Source organism: Harpegnathos saltator, unplaced genomic scaffold (genome assembly GCF_003227715.2).
Source record: "Harpegnathos saltator strain DR-91 unplaced genomic scaffold, Hsal_v8.6 scaffold785, whole genome shotgun sequence".
NCBI classification, from domain to species: domain Eukaryota; kingdom Metazoa; phylum Arthropoda; class Insecta; order Hymenoptera; family Formicidae; genus Harpegnathos; species Harpegnathos saltator.
In genome coordinates this window covers 253,003-266,589 of record NW_020230632.1, presented here as the reverse complement: position 1 = coordinate 266,589, position 13,587 = coordinate 253,003, and the positions used below count along the sequence as shown (strand labels likewise).

Below are 13,587 nucleotides of genomic sequence, written 5' to 3'. Positions count from 1 at the left end.
TACTGAATTGAAACGCATAAACCCGCGCGGTCGCAATCTCGCAAACCCGCGTCCGTCGGCACCGCCGACGCGGCGACGGGGACGTAGACGCGTCGCTAACCGCGATCGCCGTCTCGCCGTCACCGTCACGCTCGTCGTCGTTATCGTGCACCGCGAATGCAAGGCGAACTGGTATCGCGATATCTCACAGCGGCTGCCGCCATTAAGCGCGGATTGCGCTCTCGCGGTGGTCTACCTATGGCCGGGTTATTACCGACGACCTGCCATCCAGGGGATCTTGAGGTGGGTGTGCCGGGTACGCTCGCCTCGTCGCCGAGCGCCGCCGCCGCCGCCGCCGCCGCCGCCGCTCCGTTATGCTAAGCAGGCGACGGAGAGAGGACGACGAGGATCTCGTCGTGTCGTCTCGCCTCCTGCGTGCGATTCCACGAGCGAGCGTCCCGCTCTCGGACGGCAGAAAAATCTCTCTCTCTCTCTCTCTCTCTCTCTCTCTCTCTCTCTCTCTCTCTCTCTCTCTGTCGCAAGTCGCGTCTCTACCCCCCTCGCCACCTTCTCTCATCTCTCTTTGTCTGTCCCTCACTCACTTTCCAGACACTTTACGTACGTAAAGTGTCTGGCTCGTTCTCTCTCTCTCTCTCTCTCACTCTCTCTCTCCCCTCTCGCCTGTCTCTCGGGGGGGTGGTTCGACACTCGAGACAACGAAGACGCGACGTTTATCGCCGCAGCACACCGCGCGCGCCACCCAAGACGCGTCCACGCCCGACATTTCGCGCGCGTTTCCGACAATTCCCCCGGGAAAACCAGTCTCATTTTTAGCGCGATCAATCGGAGCGACGAATCGCGCGAGGAGAGGCCGACTGGTCGTCGGCGAGTTCTCTGGCCTGCGAACGCGCGGCTGCACACAAACGTGATAAGAGGCACGTCTCGCGCACGTACGCTCGAGTTATCGTCGCCTCGACGCGGATCTTCGACGTATGAAAATATGCCGAGCTCGCGTCCGCGAGTATCCACACACACACACACACACGCACCGCAGCGGTGAGACCTGACGGTAACGAGTCCGCCGATCGTGCCGTGTCGGCGTTCGGCCCGCTGCGTCGCGCGCTTCGTCGGCAGGAGCTCTCGTGTCGAAACCTCTTCGCGGTAATTTCGTGTCGCGCGCGATACGTCACGTAATACACACACACACACACACACACACACACACACACACACACACACACACAAACGTGAGGCGAGACGCGGGATCACAATGTCAGCACCACGCGCAGTCTCGATTTAGCGAGCCGGACGATCCGCGAACGCGCGACTGGATTAGCCTCGCGCGCGCTGCGACGAAGCAGCTAACTAATAGCGTCGTCCGACGTCGACGACGAGCGTCACCGAGAGCAATGTCGTTTAATTCTCGCCTGTGCGATTCGACCCGGTCGACAGCGTGTCCGACGAATTCCGTGGCCGCGCACGCACGTGAATAATGCGCGCACGCCTACGACGCGGAGCGCTCCGCCGCCGCCGCCGCCGCCGACGACGACGACGACGACGACGACGACGACGAAGGGAATGCGTGCGTAATGGACTGCCGTGCGTGAAGGGAAGAGGACGATCGGCCAGCAGGACCAAGTCGGCCGAGAGAGGACGATTGTCTCGGTGCGTAGGCGTGCTGCAATGAGATCGGCCCGTGACCGCGGCGGCCTCGTCTAATTAACGCGCGCTGGCACGGCTTCATCGACGGCTTCGCGAGACGGCGCGCGATTCATCTCGCGAGCCACATAGATAGCCGTGAATTTATCAGCTCGCGGTTCCGAGATCGCGCTCGCGTTACCCACATCCGCGAGACATCCGCGTGCCCGGTCGCAGTAGATACCGCCTGGATTCGCGCGGCCGTGTCCTCCTCGCCTTCGGCCGCAGCTCGAGTTATCGTTATCGGGGATCGCGCGTGGACGAGTCGCGAAAGCTCCGCGCGGATATCGCCGCCGAGTTATCTACGCCACGGTGCGTGTCGCGCGCGGTCATGCGACGGAGGTTCCGTTGGGAGACACCGAGGCGGAAGGGCTCGTCGCTTCGCCTTTCGGGAAAGGGAACGGGGGAGGAACTCCTTCGGTTTCGTTTCGCCCCGCGGATTAACGGGCGTGGGTTAATCGAGCGATCGGGAGGAACGGTTTCCCGTTGGAAAACGGGACGCCGGCGACGACGGCGGCGGCGGCGCGGCTTGTGTTCGGTGTACTGGCGGGGGAATATGCAGATGAAGACAAATCCGTCTGGCCGGTATCTTGTCGTCGGTAAAGTATCACGTACGGCCACCTGAACGACACACCTGTGCTTAATCCGATTACCGGCTTCGCATCGACGTGTATCTGGCCGGCCGCGATTGTACGCGATCACGTTCCCAGCTACCTCGGCGAGGCGAGGCGAAGCGAGGCGAGGCGAGGCGGAGTGCGAGATTTCAGTGTGACGACCGCTCGCGTGTGCTCTCTCTTTTTCTCGCAGGTGCGCCGCGTATCATTCCTTCGTTTGAGAAACGATAACGTACATATATCGGAGCGTGCGCGGTGCCGATAAATTTCCACGACCACGTCCGAGATGGACACGTGGTGGAGAAGAAGAGGAGAGACGACATGAACAAATCGAGCGAGAACACCGGGAGAAGAAACGGAAACCGCTACTTTGGAATTTCGTATGATAATTATCCAAACTTTCACGCAATGAATCTTTGTCGATTTTTGATGAGAATTGAGCGAAACGGCTAAGAGGAGACAAATCTCTCGGCTAAGATCTTTTTCCGTCGGACATTGTTTAAACCTAGAAGACGGTGGTCTTGATCGTCCGCGGCTCCGGCGCGATAGCGCACGTTTCTCCTCTCCTCTCCTCTCCTCAGGATCAATACGTATCTCTTTTATCAGCGTTCGCGCGGGTCGCACACACGCTCATATGAGAAGCTCGGGATATCGAGCCGTCGCGCGTGTAACTGATGGGCAGGCAAAGCGAACGTGTCGAGGAATTAACCGGGATGATTTGTAATGTCTCTTCGCGGGAGTAATTATCGACACGGTCGGGAATAAATTTCGCGGCCGCTCGCGATTAATCATCGTGCGGCGGCGGCGGCGGTTTCCTCCCGGAAACCACGTGCGTTTTTACACCGTCGCGGCGGTGGCGGCGGCGGCGGCGGCGGCGCTCGCGCGTCTGTCTAAGCGTCACAAAGGTCACCGCGGCGAGAGGAGGGGACGGAGGTCACAGGGGCGGGGGGCTCTCAAGGTGCATTCGCGGTGTCCAAGGGAATATACATGTTCCGCTACTATCGCGCTTTCTATCGTTAATCATGCTGGCAAATTAAACGGAAACGATCCATCTCGGCGTTCCTACAAACGTCGGCGCAGCCGACGGAGAAGACGAAACGGCGCAACCGCCCGCGTGTCAGCTCGGGGCTCCGGCCGAGAGCGAGAGAGAGAGAGAGAGAGAGAGAGAGGACCGAGAGAGCTTGAGGGCTTTATACGCGGCAACAAATCGTGCGATTACGTCCTCGCGATCCGGCGTTTTCACGCGAGACACGGCGGAGATCACAACCTAAGCGCGATCGCGCGACCGACCGAATTTCCAACCTCGCGCGCGCGAGGGAGAGTCGTCGTCGTCGTCTCTCCTCTCTCTCTCTCTCTCTCTCTCCCCCTCCCTCTCTTTCCTTCTCGCGCGCGCGGCTAATCCGGCGATGAAACTTCCGAGGCGGACCACCCGCTCGAATGGGAACAGCCGTCGGCCGGCTCTCTTCGGGGCCGCTACCTGAAGAGCAACCGGATGACTAATGGATCCGGCGAGTCGGCGAGGAGCGTGCGAGAGCCTATATCGTGGAAGATATCCGCGACGGGATCCCGCTCGGTTCGGATTCATTGAGCCCGGCCGCGCTTGGCATTTACTTGCCGCGGGACGACCTTTGCGCGTTCATTCTCAAGTATTAATGGAGTCCAACAGCGACGGCGGCGGCGGCCCCGTCGCGCGAGCGAGCGCTCCTGTCGGTTTTATTCCGCGGATTCCACCCCGACTCATGCGGCTACCGCGCATGAGGAATCGCGATTCTTAATTCTCGCGGCAGGCGCACTCGTAGTGTGTGTGTGTGTGTGTGTGTGAAGTTGGCGTATCATTTTGTGGAAAATCACTCAAATTATTGAGAGTTCTGCCTTCCTTTCTACTAGAACGAGACACGATAGACGAAATCTTCTAGTTCTCGAGCTCTAAATTATTTATTTAAAAATCGTACAACGTTGAGAGTGCCCGGAACTCTCTAGAAAATATTTTGGTATGTTGAGAATTATACGAGATATATTTGAGGGAACTATGAGAATTGAGCTAGCGTCTCTCATCCTATTCTCTGTCAGAGTACAACGCGCTCGAGTAGTCTTAATTTATTTAAAAATTATTCAACGTTTCGAACGCCCAGAACTCTTTAAATAATGCTGTGGTATGTTGAAAAATATACAAAAAGTACTTTAGATGGAAGAGAACTACAAGATTTCGGGTAGCGTCTCACCCTATTCTTTCAAAATACCACGCGCTCGGGCAGTATTAATTTATTTAAAAATCGTACAACGTTGCTAGCGCTCGGAACTCTTTAGAAAATGTTTGTTTATGCTCATAACTATTTGAGGATTGAGAAAACTGTTCGATTTTCGATAGGCCAGAACTCTGAGATTTTGATAGCGTCTCAAGTCGGTACGCTTTTATTACTGTATTATTGCTAATCTTTACTTAATTATAATCATTCTTTTCTGCTTTCATAGAGCGGAACCTTTTACAGAACTATTGTAGAACTATATATTTGGCGAAATCTGACAATGTATGTGCGCGGAAATCATGTAGGACAAAGTGACACGCAGCGTGAACTTCAGGCGTGAATCAGTTTGGCCGGAGGAGCCATATTTTTTTGCGTTAATGAGCGGAACTGTTTGTCCAGCTGATCAAGAACTATAGAACTATTAAAAAGGGATACAGAACTGTCGGTAATTTGTGATCTTCCGCAAAATGATATGCCAACTTCACACACTCGCATTCGTATCCTGCAAACTCTATTATATCTCGCCGCTCAAAGACGATAGCCTCTCAAACGCGACTGCTACCAATTATGCGGTGATTATGCCGCGTGTACCGCAGCAGTACCGAACGGGAGTACCGCGAGCTCTGTTCTGTACGCGATCGGTGGTATCATGGCGGTGTCACTAATTGGACAACGCGCAAACGCGTTTCCTCTCCTGCCGCCGCAAGGAGTTACCACCGAAAGGAGCACGCGGCGCGTCTGAAAAAAAAAAAAAAAAAAAAAGAGACAGCTGGATGATACAGCGCGGTGATTTCCGAGCGCCGCTCCGTCGCGTGTTTTCCGCAAATTTCTTTGCCGGCACACGACGCGACAAACCGCAAGACGCGCGCGATAATCGCGCCCGGAATCGCGGACAAGAGTCGAGGCAGGAGCAGGTCCTCAGGGGTGGGGACCGTAATTCCAGTTCTCCGTGTTCTCCTGGATAGGTGGGAGAGGACAACACACACACACACACACACACACACACACACAGAGAGAGAGAGAGAGGAGAGCAGAGGCGAAGGGGTGCGCGAAGAGGCCGACCTCGCGGTTGTGTCTCGTCTCGGATTCCCGCGCTGCTAACGAAGCGAGAGCGAAGACCAGTCCTCGGCCACGGAATCATCCGAGCTATTATGCAATCGCCACAAAGGTAATCTTGTCACCGCTATTTTTGCTGGAGGCGCGTCAGCCGCCTCCGCCTGTGTCCTTTGGAACCAACGACGGGAGGATGGCGCCGGCTGACACCGAGTCTACGCCACAGGACCTTCGTCTATTACTTCAGCTGATCTATCAAGGAGCCCCTCGAGCGATACGCCGGCTTTTTCCAGGCGCGCGGATTAATAGGCCCGTCCTTGAAAAAGCCGGCGACGCGCGTTGCATGATGCAACATGGAGGAATCGACGCGACGCGACACGACGCGACGACGCGAAGGAGAGGGCGCTAAACTGCTAAAGTATGATTGGCGCCATCGCGAGGACACACTGGCGTGAAAGAGCACGCGATGTGTATCTTCCCAGACTGTTTTTCTACCGCCCAGCTACTTGTTCCTCGCCGCGACTCGCGCAATCTCGTCGACGACTCGAGGTGAGGATCCCCGCGAGAATCGTAAGCATTGTAAGCTTGCTGCTCTCTTCTTCCTCTCACCGACAGATGTTTTATCTTCGGTGAAACGAGCATGTGGAAGTATCACTACAGGAAAGAATATCAACGGCGTATATGCGAGCGGTTATCAGTGGGATAATAAAAAGTAGAATTATCTCCATCAGCCGCAGCTGTACCGAATCTTCAGGCGGGACCAGAATTTCGACGCGGAAGTGCGCAGTGTCGCATGACCAAGGACATGTCGTAACGCTCATAGGCACTCGCGATTCGCGGATGCAAAGTCCTCGAAACGACACGTACGAGGCGACGAGATACCAACAACATTCACTCGGTACGTGTTTTTCCGAGAAGTCTCATGCCATTCTTCAAGGTAGAAGGGGAGGTGTGGTGGGGAGACGGGGGTAGGACCGAGTGGCTGGCAGGTAGGAAAACCGCGTGCAGGGAGGAAACGAGGAAGAGGACGAAGAGGATGATACTGGATGCAACAGCGTGTCCTCGAGGCATCGGGTCGCGCGCGGCCTTCGACGTGCACGGACTGACGAGCGCACTCGGCGATTCGAGCAGCAGGCAGGCTCGAGGAGGCAACGACGAAAAGGGAAAAAAGGGACTTTCTACGGCCACGGCGGAGGCAGCCGCCGCTGCTGCCTCTTCTTCGCCGTAGGACAACGTCGACGTCGAGAGATCGAGGGATCGAAGAAAATCACCGGTTCGTCGATCGCAATTAAACCCCTCCCCTCCCCGCCGGCCCGAGGAAGACCCTCGTCATCGCGCGAGCGCCACGATTTCGCCGAAAGGAAGACGAACGTAAGACCTCATCACCGAGGCCGACGTCGACTTTGTGTCCGAGGAGGAAGATCGACGCAACTCGCGAGTGAACTCGCGACTCGGGTCGTGGCAACGAAAGCCTCAAAGGGCGTGTCTCAAAATGCCCAAAATCGTCCTTTCCTTCCCGACAACTTCACCCCCGAGACGATGAACGACGAGACGCCAGTTTGAGACACTGGCCCGTGCAAATCGCAGCGAAGCGAGCCGAAGAGCATTGCTTTCGGGGGACGACGGCTCAATCCCTCTGATCCGACTCCGAGAGAGAGAGAGAGAGAGAGAGAGAGAGAGAGAGAGAGAGAAGAGACGAGAACACGGGAGAATCATGGCATCCGCGGAGCGTGTAATCATATCTTGCGGGGACGCTCGGATCTTACGGAAACGCGGCAAGAAGCGCTGACGCAATCCCCGGTTAGGCGCGCTTCCTACCGATCGAGCATCGGGAAAGAGTCATGCAATATGTATGACGCGCGGCTTCTCTCGTCTGGGTCCGAGACGCCGCGCGCGCGCACCCGACGAGTAATGAACCGTAGAAATGCGGCTCCGTTTTTGCGCGCGTGCGCTCCGCGCCGACGAAACGCGACGGCGGGGCGCGGAGGGGGGAGGGGAGGGGGGGAGGGATCCGCTCTTTTTGCCGGCCTGCAAACTACTGGCCCCGTGGTCGCCGCTTGTTTACAAATCGATCGTGCATCGCGCAGCATCCGGATCGAGACGCACGAGCGCGTCGCGACCGCCGCCGCCGCGCCGATCTGTCTCGAATTGACCGGTCGCCTCCACGCGCGGAAATCTCTCGGCGCTCTAAATGTCGGCGAGGATAACTCTCTCGCGTCGCGCGACGTGCTCCATTAACTCTCCTCCATTATAACCGTGCGGGCTCAGCGCGGCGACGAGCCGAAGAGAGAAGAGCGATACCGCGCGCGTCGGCGATCGCGTCGCTGACACGATCAATCATCCGTGATGCGAATAATAAATTGCGGAGCCGTGCAAAACGCGTCGCGCTTTAATCAGCCGGTCGAATCGCGAGGCGCGAGACGCGCCGACGACGGCCGAGATCAAACTCGTACGTTTGCCCCGAGACGAGACGAGAGTTCCAACCGCGGCGCCGCTGCTGGACCGGCGATTTACGGCCTGCGCGGCCTGCGTAAATTCGCCTTCTTCGCCGCTGCCAGACCGATTGGATAACCCGCGCGCGTGCGAGAAATCGCGAGCGCGCGCGAACCGGTGCTCGCGCGCCGCCAAGTGATCCGTGAGGCTGTCACGCCGTGCGATTCCTCCTCTCTATGCCCCCCCCTCCCTCCCTCCCTTCCTGTCGCCCGGCCGGCTCACAATGATCGCCACGTAGCGAACGACCCCGCCGTGCCACTTTCACGAGTGTTCCTGAATTACGGGATTTCACGTGGGCGGCGACACTTTTCCGCCCAGGCCCTCTAAAATACGCGAGCGTGTTCAACGCGTTCCTAGCCGGCCGCTGCCGGGAAACTTGCGCGCGCGACACATGCTACTTCGCGCTGACTGAACGGTACGGTGTAAATGAATTTACATGCGGGAACCTAAGGCTCCGATCTCTTTCTCTCTCTCTCTGTCTCTCTCGTTTGCTCGCTCGCTCGCTCTTAGCGCAGCTAAAGATATATTCGGCCGGCCGCAGCGGCCGGCGAGATTTGTTGCGAGGCGTTCCGAGGCGGAGAGTAGCAGGTACACGCGCGACAAGGAATACATTAGTAATACGCAACTCATGCACACGTGCAAGCTGCCAGCTAGTGTAAAATCTAGGAGGCAGCAGCAGCAACTATTAAACTCCGGAGTCAAAGGTCCCGCGCTTTTTTCCCCGCGGGATTCCTCGCGGAGCCGCGCTTTCTCCGGAAGCGCGCGATAAATTGTGTCTAATTATAAGCTTATCAAGAATATCGAAAGAAATCGTATCGTCTGGCACGTACACGCACGCACGCACGCACGCACGCACGCACGCACGCACGCACGCACGCACGCACGCGGGGACGTTGACGGACCCCGATCGCCAGCTACCGCGCCAGAGCGCGAGAAAACGAAAGCGACCGCGATAAGCAGACGTGGACACGTCTAGGATATTCGCGCGCGACAAAAAGGACAAAGTCGCGCTCTGGCGCAGGAGCGATATTATATTTCCCGGACGACAAGCGTCGCGCGGCCATTTCTTCGCGGGCTACTTTCCACGGGGGGAGGCGGCAGGATACGCGCGACGAGTTCAGCGCCGCTGTGTATTTACGAGAGCGCCGTCGTCGTGGAGGACACCTCGTCGTGCGACTCGCCGCGCGGCTCGTTCCGTTCCCGCTTCCCTCATTTTCTCGTCGATATTCATTCGCGGACCCCTGCGGCGGCCAGGCTACGTAGAGCGCGCGAGACAGGCCGCTTTCTCCGAGATTCCCCTATCGCATCTTTATTGGCCGATCGAGTCCAGGTGCCGCGCCAGGTGACATTAAAACACGACGCGCGCGCGCGCGCGCGCTCGCCGGAGCTCTCTGCTCTCCTCCTTCGTGACAATCGATAACGAGGGCCGCGCTTTTATTGCGCCGCTTAAAGGCTTACAAGTGAACCTCGAGAAACGTCAGACGCCGATTTGTTTCCAATTTTTTATAGTTATTTTTTATGTCGGAATATGAGGAAATCTGTTAGCATTTTTAGCTTAAATTAATTTTCTCAATTTTCTCGAAATTTTTCAAGTTTTGCACGAGTAATCTTTCGGCTCACTATCCAAGCTAACAAGCTTATTTTAACGTCAAAATCCGGTAAAAAATGAACAAGAAATGAACAAAGAAAGAAGAAAAAAAATTTTGCAGCAGAGTAAACTGTCGTTATCCAATGTCGAATGTAGCGTAAAACTCTGAACACCTTTTCAACAATGACGTCAGCCATATTAGGTCCGCCATTTTGAATTTTACAAAAATGGTTCTGATTCATAATCGGCGACATGTGTGTGTGTGTGTGTGTGTGCAAGTTTCAACAAATCAGATATATATATTTTTAAGAAATATTGTTTTAAATATGTATAAAATAGTGCAATTGTGCAAAATTGGAAAAGTTTCGAAAAAATTGAAAAAATTAATTTAAGCTACGTGAAAATGATGACAGATTTCTTCATATTTTGACGTAAAGAATAACTATGAAAAATTGAAAACAAATCGGCGTCTGACGCATTTTCCCGAGTTTACTTATTGCGCAGGATCGCGCGCGGCCGAGCTCTCTCGCTCTCGCCTCGATCCTGACGAGTACGAGCGCGTCTTGTCGATCGAAGCAACCGCGCGCCGCGGCGATTTCTCGGCGATTCGGACACTCGAGCGATTGTTGCGTAATCGCGCGTCGTCGCACGTTCCGCGATTTTCGCGGCAGATTTTCCCGCCGTTCCCTGCTGAAACTCCCGAGGAAATCCCCGGACTCGGAATATCGAGTCTCGCGCGCGTCAAGCTACTTCTCGCCGATTAACGCTAATGCCTATACTTTACTTTTCTCCGTGTTACTTTTACCTCGCTTCGATGTGCATTTCTCTCCGCGCAACGTCCTCCCGGGAGGATTTCCCGTCCTGGAGAACCCGCGGTAAATCGTATTCTACTCCATTCTATTACACGCTTACTCAATCACGATCTTATCGCGCGCGCCAAAGCTTCACGACAGGCCGCTAACAGCGAGCGCTCTCTAATGACTGTGTCTCTCTCTCTCTCTCTCTCTCTCTCTCTCTCTCCTCTCGTAAACGTTAAATTATACCGTCTCGATAATCGACTGATCAATAAGGAAGCAGCCACAAGGTCCGTGCGGGTAAGATTTACGAAAATTACGCGACGGCCTGTTTCCTCCTACCGTCCGAGGAAAAGGCGCGACGCGCGCGGCGGAACGCGAGAAAGAGAGAAGGAGAACGAGAGAAAGAGACACACCACAATCGTCGGCGCTGCCGCGTGACAGGAATCGCGTGAAATCGATCTGATCGTGCGATTACACTCGCGGCTCACAATGATCAATTTCCACGACAATCGGTTCTTTCTGTTTTCCCACATGGATTCGTTATCCTAATGAATCGCGATTATCGAATCCTCCGTCGCGGGAGAAATCTCATCGCGCGCGCGCGCGCGCGCGAGATTAGAATTACAATGGCGAGCGTTGATTTCCCACGCGCCCAAAATAGAAATCTATACGGCGTACGTCTCTGCCGGATGAGCAATTTATACAATTGTCGCGCGTCGCGCGTATACGATCCGCTAATCAACGGGCCAATTAATAAGCGCGAGATCAGGCCCGCGCGATTATTTTCATAGCCGACGTCGCGTATAAATAAAAATATATATTTGCCGGATTCGCACCTCGCGACGATACTGGGATCAGACCGGAGAACTGCGGCGGCGTGGCGCTCGCGTTTTACAACAATCGCCATTGTTGTAGTTCGGATCGTCGATTTTTCACGTGCATCGCGCGTGCCGCGCGCGCGCGCGCGCGCGCGCTCACGGCCAGATAAATATGTGCGAAACGCGCGGCGCTATTGTTTATGCGTCTTTTCGAAGCCAATTTGCCGAGCGGCAATCTTCCGCCGTCCATTTACCGGTCGATCAACCGCAGGTGTTACGGTGACGCTAAGTGCAACAGGCTGAATCGCAACAAGCTTTCTCACCATCACCTAAGGCGTACGTATGCTCACGCTAAGTGGAATTCAATGGCTCCCCTGATTGACGGCTCATTGATCTGCACGAATATGCCCGCGCTATTACTGTCCCGTCGAATGTAGATTGCGACGACGAAACGTGTCATTACCGCAACAATCTCATCGAAAGCGACTCCGCTTCATTTGTGCGCCGCGCATTTTTCACCGGTCGACCAAGCGAGATCAAAGGAACTACAAACGACCGAAACATCGCGTACAGAGATGTTTGAGCCGCGAAGTACATCGCTGTTGGAAATTACGGCCAGTTGGAATAAAAGACGCTCGATCGGACTCATCGATCGATCGACGCGGTTACGCAACGTTCATCTGCCTCTCCCTCTCTTTCTCTCTCTCTCTCTCTCTCTCTCTCTCGCTCTCCCCCCCTCTTGTAGTAGACATTTCATATTTTCTTGTTCCATTCGAGACCGCGGATCCCCGTTGTGCATCGAGGTCGCGATAAATTGGGGAAAAGTCGAGAGTGACGATGCGCACCGCAATAATCGTGTCATTGTGTCGCTCATATAGAGCGGCTCATATGGGCCAGTCATGCAGGTTAACCGCAGCCAACTAGAGATCCGTAGGATCTACGGCCCGAGAACTTCTACCGTCGCTTCTTTATTGGCCAATTGAGCCGCGCAAGTGTCACGCCGGCGTCAGACACGAGTCACGTAAAAGTTCGCGACGCGCGGAACTCTCGTGTCCGCGAGAGCGATCGCCAACAACACTCGGCCGAACCAAAACTCCGGTATTTTTCTCGACACCGATCTGCTCGTCGTCTCATATACCTTCCTCCCGCAAAAATGGCCACACACAATCTCGCAACGAGATCGTAAAATTGTGTGAATATTTCTGGGGACAGCGAAACGGTGCGAACGGCAAGTCTCTCTCCTCGTCTCCGCGACAAATTTCTCTCTCCTACCCGGCTAGAAATTTTGATCAGGTTCACACCTGACATTGATAAGGAGCTAATAGAGTGAATGAAAGGTAATCCGAAGTAAGTCAGTTCTTATAATATCCTAACGACAAATGAGTAAGGAAGACGTGTTATAAGGTTATAACACACTACCATCTAACCACATTAGGACCTTAATGTACCAAGCTAGTGTATGATATAATATGGTTCGGTTAAGCAGGTCCTTGTCGGGATCTTATTCATTGTATCTAATATGATTTGCATTATCAAGTTTTAACAAAACAATTTTTGGCTGTCGTTTCCAAATATAAAGATGTTTGCATCGAAAAAACACACTTCGGATCACTTGAATATATTTGTAAAGTGCTATAGAAACTATCCTTTCTTTCAGCAGTCAATAAATAGTTGTAAAATTAACGTGACACGCAACTTTTCTCCTTAACGCTACTTTATGTCTTGTCACCCTGTGATACTTAATGATCTTGTGATATTCATTTTATGTTTCTTTTCCGAAACATTTTACGAGTATGCTCGAGCGATCTAAAATATTATTTCATGCAAATATCTTTTTATTTGGAAATGACATGAAAGAATTCTCAGCGTGTCACTTTTTATTTCTAATGTCATCATCCAATATAGCTGTGGCGAGTAATCAGATAATTTGAAAAAAAGAAAGAAAAAAAATATAATAAGGATTCCATGAGGTAACTCAATAAGGACCTGACTATGAATCCTTACCAAGGTCCTGATATCCACGCTGCGTTACATGACTTACTTAGGACCCGATAGTGTTACCTTATTGGGACCTGATGTCCAAATGAGGTTAACCTGATCAAAACCATGGGATAAATTTCTAGTCTAGGGTAAGAACGCGACAATCTTGCGCGATCGAAGCCTCCGGAATTCGTCAAAATCGCGAGGCCGAAAAGGACCGTCGAGTCGCGATAAATCTCCCGCCTGCCGCGCATTCCGATTTCGATCGGCGCGATGCCGCCCGCGGCTACCGGGTCCTACGAAGGGACGCTTCCTCTCACC

The 13,587-nt window shown here is 54.1% G+C and overlaps 1 protein-coding gene across 1 annotated transcript in view; it reads right to left on the bottom strand.

Annotated features, from left to right (window-relative positions):
- Positions 1–13,587, bottom strand: part of LOC105189000 (uncharacterized) — a 338,666-nt gene that overhangs the window by 187,216 nt on the left and 137,863 nt on the right.